Here is a 13,912-nt window from a genome sequence, read left to right on the forward strand (position 1 = left end):
AAGACTAGATATTATGGGCAAGGAACTCAGGCGTAAAGAAGTTATATAATTTGTCCAAGATCACATTGTGATAGAGCTTGGCTAGAAACTAGTACAGTGTTCCTTTCACTTGAATTCCTTCATTGAAAATTTTGTGTGCCGTAATAGAAGAGTTTGTAGAAGCAAAAAACTAGCCTGTACTTGCATTTCTCTTATCTTTGTCAGAGCCCAGTGTTCCTCCTGGGTTGTACTCCACCCCACCCCACCCCTAGTAAGTTCAGCCAGCTCTAGTGAGTGAGAGATATGTGAATGAAGCAGACAATTGGACTTCAACCATTAATTTCTAAGACTTAAATGAGGGTGGGAGGAGAAGGGAGGGAAAAAAAGAAAAAGGTCCTACAACGTAAAAAAAGGACCGGCTATTTTTCCCTATTCTTTATGTAATCAAAACAGGAAAAGTGTTGTTACCATTCTTACTATGATTCAAGTTCACTTACCTATGTCAGTAGACTGAAGAGTGATCCAGAAATAAAAACTAAAAGGATGATCCGACATGGTGAAGGTGGTGGTACTCAGAAAGAAAATGAATGTGCTACCAAGTTCACACATCTCTCTGAACTATGTTCCTGGGCTATGGTTATGAGTAGATCTTTATCTTTGGAAAAGAAACCTAACTTGATAGATGTGTATAACTATGGTGAAAAAAATCAAAGTATTATAAGGTGGTAGAGCACTAGACTGAGAGTCGGGGCACCCACATTCTAATAATAACTTTGCCACTTACTACCTATGTAACAACTGGTCACTTTCTTTCATCACTCTTTTTTAGCCTTAGTTTCTTCATAGCTATAATTAGAGCATTGGACTAAACAATCCAAGGAAATTTATTTCTAAGATACCAAAATTGAAAAAGCAATGTCAGTTTCATTTTTGAGCACCATGTCTTGCTATAAAAAACATTTGCTGGAAATTATTCTTAGGTTATTAAATTTGTAGTAAATGAGTTCAGTAGGTAGTACTTTTTATTTTCCCAGAGCAATCTTAAGAACCTCTCTCAGAAGTATTAAAAGAAAAACTATTTTGCATTTAAAATATGAATATTTAGACTTGTGAACTCTTTTTGAAATGTTTTGTTTATTTGCTTCATCTTAGACAATTATTTGATCCCTGTGTTAACCTCATTTGGGTGAAAAAAGTTTGTAAAACAGACCCATCAACATGTTTTGTATGTAAGAAGCTAGAATGGTAGGTTTAACCATAAATTCAAGAATCCATCAATAACAAAGAATGGAGCGTCCCTAGTCCCTATTGGCATCATTTTCTTTGGTTTGGCTGGCCAAATGGTGTCAGACTCAAGTAGAAATGGATCCCTCGGAGCCACATATCGACTTAGAAAACCACAAATTAACATTGCCTATGTTGTATTATGTTTTTATTTATTTTCTTAAACATTTCCCTGTTATATTGTAAGCATTGTGTGACACTTCTGCCTTAGACCATAATATTTCATCTAGCTTTCCAGTTTCTAGTAAAGATGAATCAAGTATTACTATGAAAAGGCAGTTCTCAAAGGAAGAAATACAAGCGATCAATTTTCATATAAACAAAATGCAAATTAAAACATCTGTAAGGTTCTACTCACACTTAATCATATTTGCAAAAATTGTTGGAGGGACTGCAGTAAAACAGGCACATCAGTGTTGGTGGTGGTGTGAATTGGCCCAGTCATTCCAGAAAATAATTTGAAACTGTGCCCAAAAAAACATTTAACTGTGCATGACCTTTGACACAGTGATGCTGTTACTAGGTCTGTACCCCCAAAAATATTTTTTTAAGTATGAAAAGGACCTATATGTACAAAAATATTTGTAGCAGCTCTTCCTGTTATAGCAAAGGACTGGAAGCAAAAGAATTGCCCATCAATTGGGAAATGGCTGAGCAAATAATATTCTGTGTAGTGGCATATTATTGTATCGTAAGAAGTGAGGAAAAAGATGGATTCGGAGAAACTTGGGAAGACTTGTGTTACCGGGAGAACAGTTTAAAAAGCAACATTGTAAAGAAAAAATAACTTTGAAAGACTCTGATCAATGCAGTGACCAACCACAACTCCAAAGAGGCATGCATTTTATTACCAGCCCAAAACAACACTAGTGTGTTCATCAGAGTAAAAATTTTTGTGGTATTATATTAAGAGAAAGGAAACAATGAGCCTTGGGTGGCATGACATTTAGGAAAAATGGATATATATTTGAAAATCCACACAGAGTAGTCAAGAACAATTTAAGGCAGTTGCCATTTGTTTTGAAATCATACTGTTTTCTATTATTTTGTAGCTATTTGTTTTTGTCTCATATTTACCCACTAGAAGTTTTCATGAAAACACAACTTTTTTTATCCATTGTTTCCTATACCTCAGACAGTTTCGTGTATAATTAGTCCTTAAAATATTTCTTAACTTTACTGAGCCTTAAGGCAGATAATTTATTAATGTTATGTTGATTTTTATAAATACGTATACACATATATATACATACGTACACATATATGCTTATATTAACAAACCAATACTGAATTGTTTTCCAGACGTGAGCAGGGTTAGTTTAAAACTCTGTTAAGATACAGTGTAATACAATGCAGTACAATACATATAATACAATTTTTTTAAGCTCCTACTGTATGCTGGGCACTGTACTAATCCCTGAGGATAGAAGCAAGAAAAAGAAAGCTAGTCCCTGCCTTCAAGGATCTCACTATCTAACGGGAGAAGACTACACACTAGGCAAGAGGCCAAAGGGTAGCTGACCTAGGGGCATGATGTTGATGGAGTGGAAACCAAGCAGTGCATTAGCCTGTGGGAAATAAAAACTTGTCTGGCCTTTCTGACCCATGTTTATAGAAGGGCTGGAGGAATTTTTTGTTCTATCCTTGTCAGAGGAGCAGAGACAAATGATGAGATATGAGTACCAAAGCTGAAGCAATATCCAGTGATGATGAGATGAGTGCCCTGGTAATGAGCTTAAGGGGTAGAGGAGAATGGTGGAGCCTAAACCAAGCAGGGAAGCTGGTGGGAAATGAGTGCAGCTCTGGGCACCCTCGTGGCTGCTGTAGCACAGAAGCCCTCTGAAATCTGATTCTAATGATGGAGGTTATGTGTTCATGTGTGTGACATAAACATCTTTTTTTAATCCCTCATGCCACCTAGGACTAAATTCCCACTCAGATGCGTCTTCATTTCATGGAAGTCAAAATCTGTATCAGAGGAGTGAACTGAGGAGTGAGCCCATTACAGGACTTAGATTTCTAATCTTAGGTCCACCTAAGCAAGTATAGATAGGCTTGTTATCTTGAGATTGACTTCGTGGGGTTGAAGTCTTCAGCTATAAGTTTAAATTTATAAGTTTATAAGTTTATATGTTTAAGCATAGAGCAGTTGGAATCTGTTAGTGGAAGGAGGGTGGACTCAAACTGGCAAAATCCTGGATTATTAAACTGTAGAATCAAGGTGCTGGAACTAAATACAGGAGTTTGTACATATTAACTCTTCAGTAAATATTTTAAAGTAAAAATGCGTGTGTGTGTGTGTGTGTATACATACACATACATACATACATATTAAAGCAAAGAATTAACTCAAATTCACATAAAATTGGTCTTGGGAAAACATGTCAATAATAAAAGATCTTTAGATCTATGATTTATCTATATTAGACACTTTGATAGATAATTGTATCAGCCCCAAATAGATTGTTAAAAAAAAAACTTTTTCAGCTTATCTGCTTAGGAAAGGCAGCATGTTAAAATGGAAAGATCATTGGATTTGGAGTGAGAAGTACCCAGATTCAAATCCCACTTCTTTTCACTTATTAACTGTTTAACCTTGGACAAGTTACTTAAGGTCTCTAGACCTCAGCCATAAAATTAGGGGGTTGGACTAGATGAGCTCTGTGGTCCCTTTGAGCTCCAAATTTATGATCCAGCCCTCACCTAAAGTTGTGGTCCAACTATAGACTTAACCATACGGCTAAATAGATAAGCTTAGTTATCTGTGGAGGGAAAAAAATCTTTAGAGAAGATTATAGCTCTTTTTCTAATCATTTTTATTGTAATCAGGCTCAGTTTATTCAGAATACATTTCTTTATTTTTGTTATTTTATATGCTTAAGACACCTTTCTCCTCAGAAGTTGATAGTTTACCTATTTTGTGTATAATTAAATGACCCACGTGAGGAGTATGTGTTAAATATAGGGAAAATGAAAGCTCATAGAATTGATTCACCAAGGATATGTGGTAGATCCTCTACTCCGATGGCTTATTGTGATATAGGGTGACTACATTTTGGCATGCCCTACTAAACTGGAAGGGCTTCAGATATAGATGTGGACAGCCTCACTAATTTGGAGAGGAACATCATTCAGAAGGTGGGAACACCAGTGATCAGTTCTTCTCAGCCACAACCTGTGTTACTTTGGATGGATCACTCTGCTTTCCTGGGCTTCAGTTTCTTCATCTGTAATTGAAATGGTTGGACTAGACAGGCTCTGAGGTCTTGTCCAGACATAAGTCAGTGATCACAAAAGAACTATCTGTTTAGACACTTATTACAAGCTCCATCCCGCCGTGATGAACCCTGATGAAGTCAAAGAAAAATTTTATGAAGACCTGGAGATCGTTATCAGTAATGTGCCAAAAGAGGACAAGCTTATATTTCTGGGTGACTTTAATGCTAGAGTAGGCTCAAACTACTGGACATGGCAGGCTATTTATAGGCCAAAGACATACAGTGCATCTCAACTACTCAGTAATAATGGAGCCACATTGATTAGTGATAAGGACGTGATCCTAGAGAGATGGGGTGCACACTTCCATAATGTTCTCAACAGACCATCATCAATGAATGCTGAAGCCATTGACCATATACCTCAGGTTGAAGTCAGTCTCTATCTAGACAAATTTCCAACTCAAGGAGAGGTTTTAAATGCCATTAGGCTTCTTTCTTGTGGCAAAGCACCTGGTGCTGATTCTATTCCAGCCAAGATTTACAAAGTAGAGAGTCCATTGCTCATACAAAATCTGAAATTTTCTAGGTTATATGGCAAAAGGAGGTTATCCTCCAGGAATTCAATGATGCCTCCATTGTCCATCTCTATAAAGGTAAAGGAAATAGATTGTCCTGTGATAATCACAGGGGGGGTCTCTCTCTTAGTCATTGTTGGCAAGATTCTTGCCAGAGTTCCCTTTAATAGGTTAATCCTTCACCTGGAAGATGGCCATCTACCTGAGAACCAGTGTGGCTTCAGAACAGTTGATAAGGTATTTACTGCCTGACAACTCCAGGAGAAATGCCAGGAGCAGAACAGAGGTCTGTATGCAACATTTGTCAATCTGACCAAAACCTTTAATACTATCAGTCTTGAGGGCTTATGGAAGATTATGTCAAAATTTGGTTGCCCAGAGAGAAGTTCATCAGTATTGTACAGCAATTTTGTGACAACATGCTTGCCTGGGTTCTGGATAATGGACAATGCTCTCACACTTTCCCATCACCAACAGAGTAAAACAAGGATCTATACTTGTCCCCATGCTTTTTAAGCATGATGTTTTCACCCATGCTGTCAGATGCCTTCAGTGAGGATGAACATGGCATCAAGTTCAGCTGCTGTGCTGATGGTAAATTATTCAACTTGAAAAGAGTACAAGTCAAGGCAAAAGTAGTGGGAGTGTTGGTGCATGATTTTTTGTTTGCAAATGATTGTGCACTCAATGCAACCTTTAAAGCTGAGTTGCAACCAAGTATGAATCTATTCTCTGCTGCTTGTGTTCCTTTTGGCCTAGCAATTTACACCAAGAAAACACGTGCTTCACCGGCCAGCACCATACCATCCATATGTGAAAACATCGATTACAGCAAATGGAGAAGTTTTTTGAATACTGTGGATAAATTCACTTACTTTAGCAGTACACTTTCCAGTACACATTGATAATGAAGTTGACACACACATTGCCAGAGCTAGCTCACTGTTTGGAAGGCTCTGAAGGAAAGTGTGAGAGAGAAGTATTAGACTGAGTACCAGATTGAAGGTCTACAGAGTCATTGTGCCGACCTCATTGTTGTATGCCTGTGAAACCTGGACAGTATACCCAGCGCCATGCCAGGAAACTGAATCACTTCTATTTGAATTGTCTTAGGAAGATTCCGAAGATCACCTGGCAGGATAAGATATCAGACACCGAAGTCCTTTCTTGAACTGACCTGCCAAGCATTCAGATCACTTCAGAGAGTGCAACTATGATGAGCTGGACACATTCGAATGCCAAATACACGCTTACCTAAAAGACTTACTTTGTGGAGAACTCACACAAGGCAAGCACTCATGTGGTGATAAGAAAAAATGAGAGAAGGATACTGTCAAGGTCTCTCTTAAGAACTTTGGAATTGATTGCATGACATGGGAGACACTAGCACAGCACCACCCAGCATGGCATGCCCTCATCAAAAAAGGTGCTGTGCTCTATGAGCAAAGCAGAATTGAAGTAGCTCAAAAGAAATGTGAGATGTGCAAGTTTAGAAAATCCACCCCAAATGTTCACATGGACTACTTGTGCCCTACCTGTGGTAGAGCATTCTGAACTCCTATTGGTCTGAACAGCCAGTCAGACACATTGTAACTTGACTCTAACATAGTGATGTCATTTTGGTCCTCTTTAAGAATGAAGGGCAACAACCAACCAACAAACTCCTTACAGTTGAGAAGACTGAGTCAAACAGATTAGGTGACTTGCCCAGTGTCACAAAGGAAGTATCCAAGGTTGGATTTGAAGTTATGCCTTCCTGACTCCAAGCTTAGTGCTCTGTGCACTGCCAGAGAAAGAGAAAGGGATGGAGCAGGGAGACCAAGTAGTTGACTAGTAAAGTAAACTAGATTAGCCTGAACCAGGCTAGCTACCATGTGAGTAGACAGAAGTGGATAGATGTTAATAGAGATGTGGAAGTAGAATTGATCAGACTTGGCAGTTTATTAGATTTTGGGAATGGGTTGCAGGGGTAAAGAATATTGAAAGAGGTTTTAAACTTGTGTACTGAAAGGATGGTGGTACAAAACAGGATTTTGGAGGAGGGGTGTATTTAGGGGGTAATATAGGAGTTCTGTTTTGGACATGCTGTAATTGAAATGCCTTTGAGATATCCAGATAAAGATTTCTAGCAAGTAGTTGATAATTTTATAGTAGAGCTTGGGAGAGAGAGAGATGAGAACTAGATATTTAGATTTGGGGATCATCTAAACTGACATAATTGCTGATAATATCACCAAGAGAAAGATTCTAGAGGGCAGAGAGCCCAGGACAGAGCCTTAGGGGATTTCCCTGGTTAGGAGGCAGGACCTGGATAATGCTCCAGCTAAGGAGACCAAGAAGGACTTATCGAACAGGAAGGAAACCAAGAGAAAGCTCTGACGTGAAATCGGAGAGAATATCCAGGAGAGGTCAGTAGTGTCACAAGCTGCAGAGCAGTCATGAAGAATGAGCTCTGAGGAAAAACAAGCAGTCACTGCTTTCCCAGGCCATCCATCACTCCTGCACTAGCCCCAAATCCTCAATCCTGTCGTTAATCAGTTGATCTTCACCTTGTCTTCTCACCTTGGTGTGTTGTGATGGGAAGCCTGAATTCCTCCTCTCCTACCTTGGTGCTGCTTCTCCTGCAACTGTGACTGTATCCTGGCTACTTCATACTAACCCCTTTACCTTTCCCCTATTGGCCCTTTCCTTTTCCCTCTCGTCACAGAAGCCGTTTAGCAGAGAACATCATCTTGCACCTCACTTAGCCATTACGTGATTCAAAGCACTTTAGCATCATCCTCTATTCTTGCCTGCCTGCTGTGTACTTCCTTCCTACTGCCACCTTTGAGGATTCCCAAGTACCACCTCCTACATGAAGCCTTTCCTCATCCCTACTCTTAGTCTTGCCACCAAATTACTTTGTGTCTCTTTTGTATCTATCTCTCTATATATCCCTTTGATACATAAGCTCCTCAAAGAACTTTTGCCCTCATATCCCCAGCCAAGTACCTGATGCTTAGTATGACCTCAATAAGTGCTTGATATTGACTGATTGATCAGAAGGATCTGGAGAAAATTATGCTGTGCTAATTAGCATAGCCTCTGGGATCTCGGGTCATCTCTTTGCCATAAATAAGTATCAGAGTAGGGCTTGGGCAAAGGGCCAACTTTATAACTTGACATGATGATAATAATAAAACTAGCACTTACATAGCATTTTAAAGTTTACAAAGTGCTTTACAAATAAAATATGAAGACAATATGAAGACAAACACAAATAAGGTATTCTGACAACAACCCTAAGAGATAGGTACTATTATTCCCTTTTTTTTTTTTTTTTTTTAAAGCAATTGGGGTTAAGTAACTGGACAAGTATTATGTGTCTGAGGCCGGATTTGAACTCTGGTCCTCCTGACTTGAAGGCCAGAGGTCTATCCACTGTGCCACCTAGCTGTCTCTGACCTTCACAATAACCTTATTAGATAGGTAGGGATTTTTTGTCTATTTGCTTTTGCCAGACCTGTGAATTCATTGGTACAGGGAGCTCCTAGTGACTTCTTTTACCAATTCAGATTGGCTTTTGCTTTGCAATTTAGTCTTAGAAAATTGCCTGGGGAATTGAGAGGCTAAGTAACTTACCCAGGGTGAGCTAGCCAGTATGTGGCAGAGGCTGGGCTTGAACCCAGGTCTTACTGACTCCATGACTGATTCTCTAGCCACCGAGCTGTAGTTCCTTTCAGGTAGTACAAATGTTGTTATCCCCATTTTACAGATGAGAAAATAGGTTCAGAAAAGTTAAATGATTAGCCGATACCCATATAGCTTAGTAAATGATGGCACTGAGGTCTTCTCAGTAACAAGTGCTTTTTCCACTATAATATATTGTTTTTTAAGTATATAAGTAATAATGATAATATTAACTTATTTTTATATAGTGCTATTATGATTTACAAAGGACTTTCTTCAGAACAACCCTGTTAGGTAGGTAATGCAAGTTGTCCCCACATCACAGTGGAAGAAACTGAAGTCAAACATGCTAAGTAATTGAATGACAGAGCTGAGACTCTTAACTCAGGCCAGAGTGAAAAAGGGTTTTTGACTTGACGCACAATAGCTTAGCTCAAAATGGATTTGAATTTATTTTTGTTGGTACTGAATTTATTTTGTGCATAGAGTTTACTGATACAAGTAGATGAATAGCCACATTTATTAAAATTGAATAGCAGTATCTAACTCAACAAATATTACTGGTCCCTTTGTCAGTTAAAGAACATCAACATGTCCCTAGAACATGCATGTAAAGTTACGGACTGTTGGGTAGGGTAGATTTTGCTATTAATAAAGATGCTAGGAAACATGTTCCAGAAGATCAGACCACCTGCCTCCTGTTTCTTTTTCATGTGAAAATTATGTCTGAATGGAGATGGAACAAAGACTATAAAAGAAGGTATTTTAGGGGCAGGTAGGTGGCGCAGTGGATAGAGCACCGGCCCTGGAGTCAGGAGGACCTGAGTTCAAATCCAACCTCAGAACAAACACTTGACACTAGCTGTGTGACCCTGGGTAAATCACTTAACCCCAATTGCCTTAAAAAAAAAAGGCTATTTTGAAGCTCAGGCCCAGTTAATAGTAAAGAAATGTTACAGGTATGATAACGCAGAAATCATTTGTGAAATGGAAATAAGAAAATATTTTGGAACTGGTAGATTTTAGCTACAAATCCAGTATTCTTATCACCAGATTTGTTTTTCCCAGAGTAGATTCCAAAGACTGAATTTAAACCCTACCATTATAAGATGTAAAGAAAATGGTAAATTTGCCTGTGTAGTTGGATGCAGATTCTGGATAAGTTAGAATGAGGAAATCACTCCCTCTTCTGGTAGTATCTACTAAGTTCCATGTATTTCCTGAAAAGTAGAATTCATTTACTTTTCTCTGCATTCACCAATATATTCCATGTCCCTACCATTATTTCCAGGGTTCACATTAATGGAACATTATGTTGATGACACATTATGTTGATGGCATTCCTGTATGACATTTAAATAAAATGTCATTATATAAGGACATTTAATCATAAATGTAAGTGATTCTTACTTATATTGCTTAGAATGAACATTAATTTGGACTTATGAATTTTATTTAATGAACATGAAATGTGGCTGGGTCTGGAGTCAGAAAGACCAAAGTTCAAATCCAGCCTTAGAAGTTTATAGCTGTATGACCCTGGCCAAGTCATTTAACCTCTGTTTGCCTCCGGTTCCTCAACCATAAAATGTTGGCAATAAAAGCACCTATCTCACAGGGTTGTTGTGAAGATCAAATGAGATAATATTTATAAAGCACCTAATACGGTGCCTGACACATAGGTTCTATATAAATGCTTATTCCCCCCCACTCCCCACCTCATCTCTGTTCTGTAACTTGTGTTTTAAAAATTCGTGTTTGAAATCATCAAATGTTAGTATCATATTGCCAGAGAATAAAATTATGATACTTCGCATTTATATGGTAGTTTATAGTTTGCTAAGGACTCTTTAACAGTGAACATTTTTCACATTAGGAGCGTGAAAGCCAGAGAAGATGAGTGATTTTTCTATGGTCACACAATGGTAGAAAGCAGGTTTTTTTTATTCTAAGTCCAGTGTTCTTTCTGTTACACCACATTGCCTGTATTATTGGGTATAGAAGTCACTTTTTAGAGATCATCTAGTGCAAACCTCCTATTTTCTAATTTCAAGGGAAGTCAAATGAATTGGCTGCTATCACAGTTCCAATAAGTTAATGAGAGTCAGGACTGGGACCCAGTGGGGTCTTTTGATTCTCACCCCATTGTCCTTTTCACTGTCTAATGTGGTAAGTTAGTAGACAGTAACTTTTGAGTGAATAAATCCATTTAGGTCAATCATGAAAACGCTTGAGAAAGATGGATATTTTTAAAAAATTTTCAACAGGACTGAATAACCAATGTACCTTTTGTTTAAACCTCCATTAACTTGGAAGTATTGATAACTGCTATCCAGGATAGCTCCTTATATCTTTATGTTATTTTCAAGAGTACATTGGTTAATATTGTATGTGTATAGTGACTTTATGCATGTATACTTAAGTACTTTTTTGTTATTGGTAGCCCTAAGATTTAGTTGTATTAGAATAACTAACAACTTTCCCAAGGTCTGAATATTTTTGGAGTAGGATATCATAGCTCTGAATATAAAAAATAAATAAAAATAGAAGTAATTGAGACAAGTGTGTTCTGGGCAAATAACTTCAGATTTATTTCTAACATGAAGTTTTAATTCCTCTTTTGTCAAAGCCACAGCTTTTAATGAGCAGCAGTCATTTTGAACTGCTTTCAAAGAACTATGTTGTCAGTGACCTCTTAGCAACAGTGATGATCAGCAAGTGAGTTTTCTTTTGTATTGTGTCATGTTTATTTGATACCTTCCTCTTGGTATTAAGAATGTTGATTAATTTGTTCTGGAACAAGGAGATCCTTTCCAGCTCTAAATCTTTGATCTTATGATCTCAACAGTCTGTTTAAAATTTAAATAAGCTATTCTTACAGAGGGAATAAACAAAAAAAATCTACTAAATGTTTTATAGTATTCAGTTTCCAAGTAGTAATTGCATGGTTTGAGTCAACTCCAATGTAGTAGTTTATTACTTATGAGTCAGGCAGCTGGGAATGTCAAATACTAGACTAGATTGCAGCCAGCAGTATCAAGTTCTCAGATTAGTTATTGGACTTTTTATTTGGTACACATATTTGTGTAATCAGTAGTGTGAAGCTACATATCAGTAAAGTGCTGATATTTTATAGAGTGGTATTGTGTAGGAAGTAAAAGGTAATGCAAAAAATATTTATAAACTGCTTCATTTTGTCACATTTTTTGTTTTATTCCATGGGCGTTTAATTATAAAATGAGAAAAAGAACATTACACATAAGCTAAGTGCAATATAGAAACTAGCCTCCCCCAAAAAAGATTATTATTGCACATGTTGTAATAATTAAGTAAAACCATGTCTATCCAGAGCCCTCAAAGATCATATCCTTCTTAAGAACCAAGTTTTCCAGAGCTGGAACTTTAAACATTGAAACTTTTTTTTTTTTTAATTTAGCCTTTTTGGACAAAAAATATTTCTGAAATATATACTCTTTGCCTCCTTAAATAAGTTATGTAAAACATATTTTAATTTCTTTTTGGTGACTCAAACATTTGCACTGTTGTATAGGAATTCAGAAAGGATAGTAAGTTTCTAACTGGGATCAGCAGTGAAAGTGTTAGAAGAGATCACCATGAGTGGACTTTGAATTATATGTGGGATTTGGAAAAGAAGAAAAAACAATGGCAGAAGATTCCACATAGCCAGGAGGGGATAGCAGAAAATGGTGTGAGCAAAGTTAGGGAAGTAGAAACGTATAAGATGTGGTATGAGAAACGTGACCTCTACCTTTCCAGTTGGGATGGAGAATTTAAATTAAGGAAAGTAAGAAGAGATAAAGGTAGAAATCTAATTTGGTTCCAGGGAGGGAGTCTTCAAATTCTAGGCCAAGAAATTTCAACTTTGTCTAGACTGTGGGTAGTACTGTTGAAAGTTCTGAGTAAGCAATCATTTATTTCTTTTTCTTAGTTGAGTTATTTTGTTTTTAACAGAGCAATCACTTCTACCAAACAACTACCAGCACACCAACTGTAATTCTTTCCCATTATTAAAAGTTAGGCAAAATCACCTAAACACCCCTTCTCCCATGAATCCTTTCTTAATGGTTCCTCTTTTAAACTTAGTTTTAAACACTGTTATATTTTCATATTCATATCTGTCTTGTAATTGTATGTGAACACCTTTCATCCTCCTAATATAAATTGTAAGCTCCTTGAGAATGAGGACCATGTCTTAATGAATCTTTATACTAGTCACTATAGGGGATTCAGTCTTGTGTATTATGTATGCTCAAAAAACTGTTTATTCAACCAAGATTGCACCATTTTCCTAAATGGCTTGCACTAAAGGACCTGTGACTTTAATAAGGCATTGCTGTTACTCTACCCACCCTCAACACAGATCACAACCTGAGTGAGTTAATAACCTGTCATTGAGTTGCTGTAGTTTAAAAAAAAATTATCTTGTGGCCAAACGTCTAATGATGAGCCCTTCCAGATATAGCCAGGCCATTCCTTAGATGACAAGCACGGTCCATTGATGGGCTCACGGCCTTTGAGAACTAAGAGTCAGGCACCCTTGTGTTATGGTAAAGCATTAGAAGAGGTTATTGCTCAAAAATAGGTAACAGCTCTGTAGCACTTTTAAGATTTGCAAAGTGCTTTGCATAATATTATCTCTTGATAAACCTGCCTTTTACTAATTTGGTCTGGAACTTTTCAAAAATTTGTAAGTCTGTTCTAGTCCCTTTCTCTCCTATATGAAAAATAGACGAGTTCTTTAAATACCTTTAGATAGAATTCTTCTGGGTCAGGAAACTTGAACTTATATAAAGCAGCATGGTACTTTACAGTTTTAACCATCTTGGACTTCAGTTCCTTTTTGACTATGTTTGTTTTTTACTTTCTCCTAGATGGCGAAGACAGATTGGAGTTAAATAGTTTTGTAGTCATTATCCAACATTTTCATCTATCTCTAAACATTAGGCCTATCCCTTTTTTGTTCTTCTAGTTCCAAATTTACATTTATAAGCTTTTGTCCTTGACATCTTTTATAAGCATAAGCTTATTTAGCAGCTTACTACTCTCTTGTATTTATTCTTAATTATGTTCCTGTCTTTCACCTTTTGTATAGTGATCTGCATGTAGATAGTTGATAAATGTTTGAATTTTTTGTCTTTCGTTATAAGATTATGCATGTCATTCTAT

At 37.2% G+C, this 13,912-nt stretch overlaps 1 protein-coding gene across 9 annotated transcripts in view; it reads left to right on the forward strand.

Moving 5' to 3' along the window:
- The window catches only part of PPP2R5C (protein phosphatase 2 regulatory subunit B'gamma), a 197,156-nt gene that overhangs the window by 97,531 nt on the left and 85,713 nt on the right, over positions 1-13,912 (forward strand). The window lies entirely within an intron of this gene.

This window comes from Vombatus ursinus, unplaced genomic scaffold (genome assembly GCF_900497805.2).
Source record: "Vombatus ursinus unplaced genomic scaffold, bare-nosed wombat genome assembly UNPS02007284.1, whole genome shotgun sequence".
In the NCBI taxonomy this organism is placed as follows: Eukaryota; Metazoa; Chordata; class Mammalia; order Diprotodontia; family Vombatidae; genus Vombatus; species Vombatus ursinus.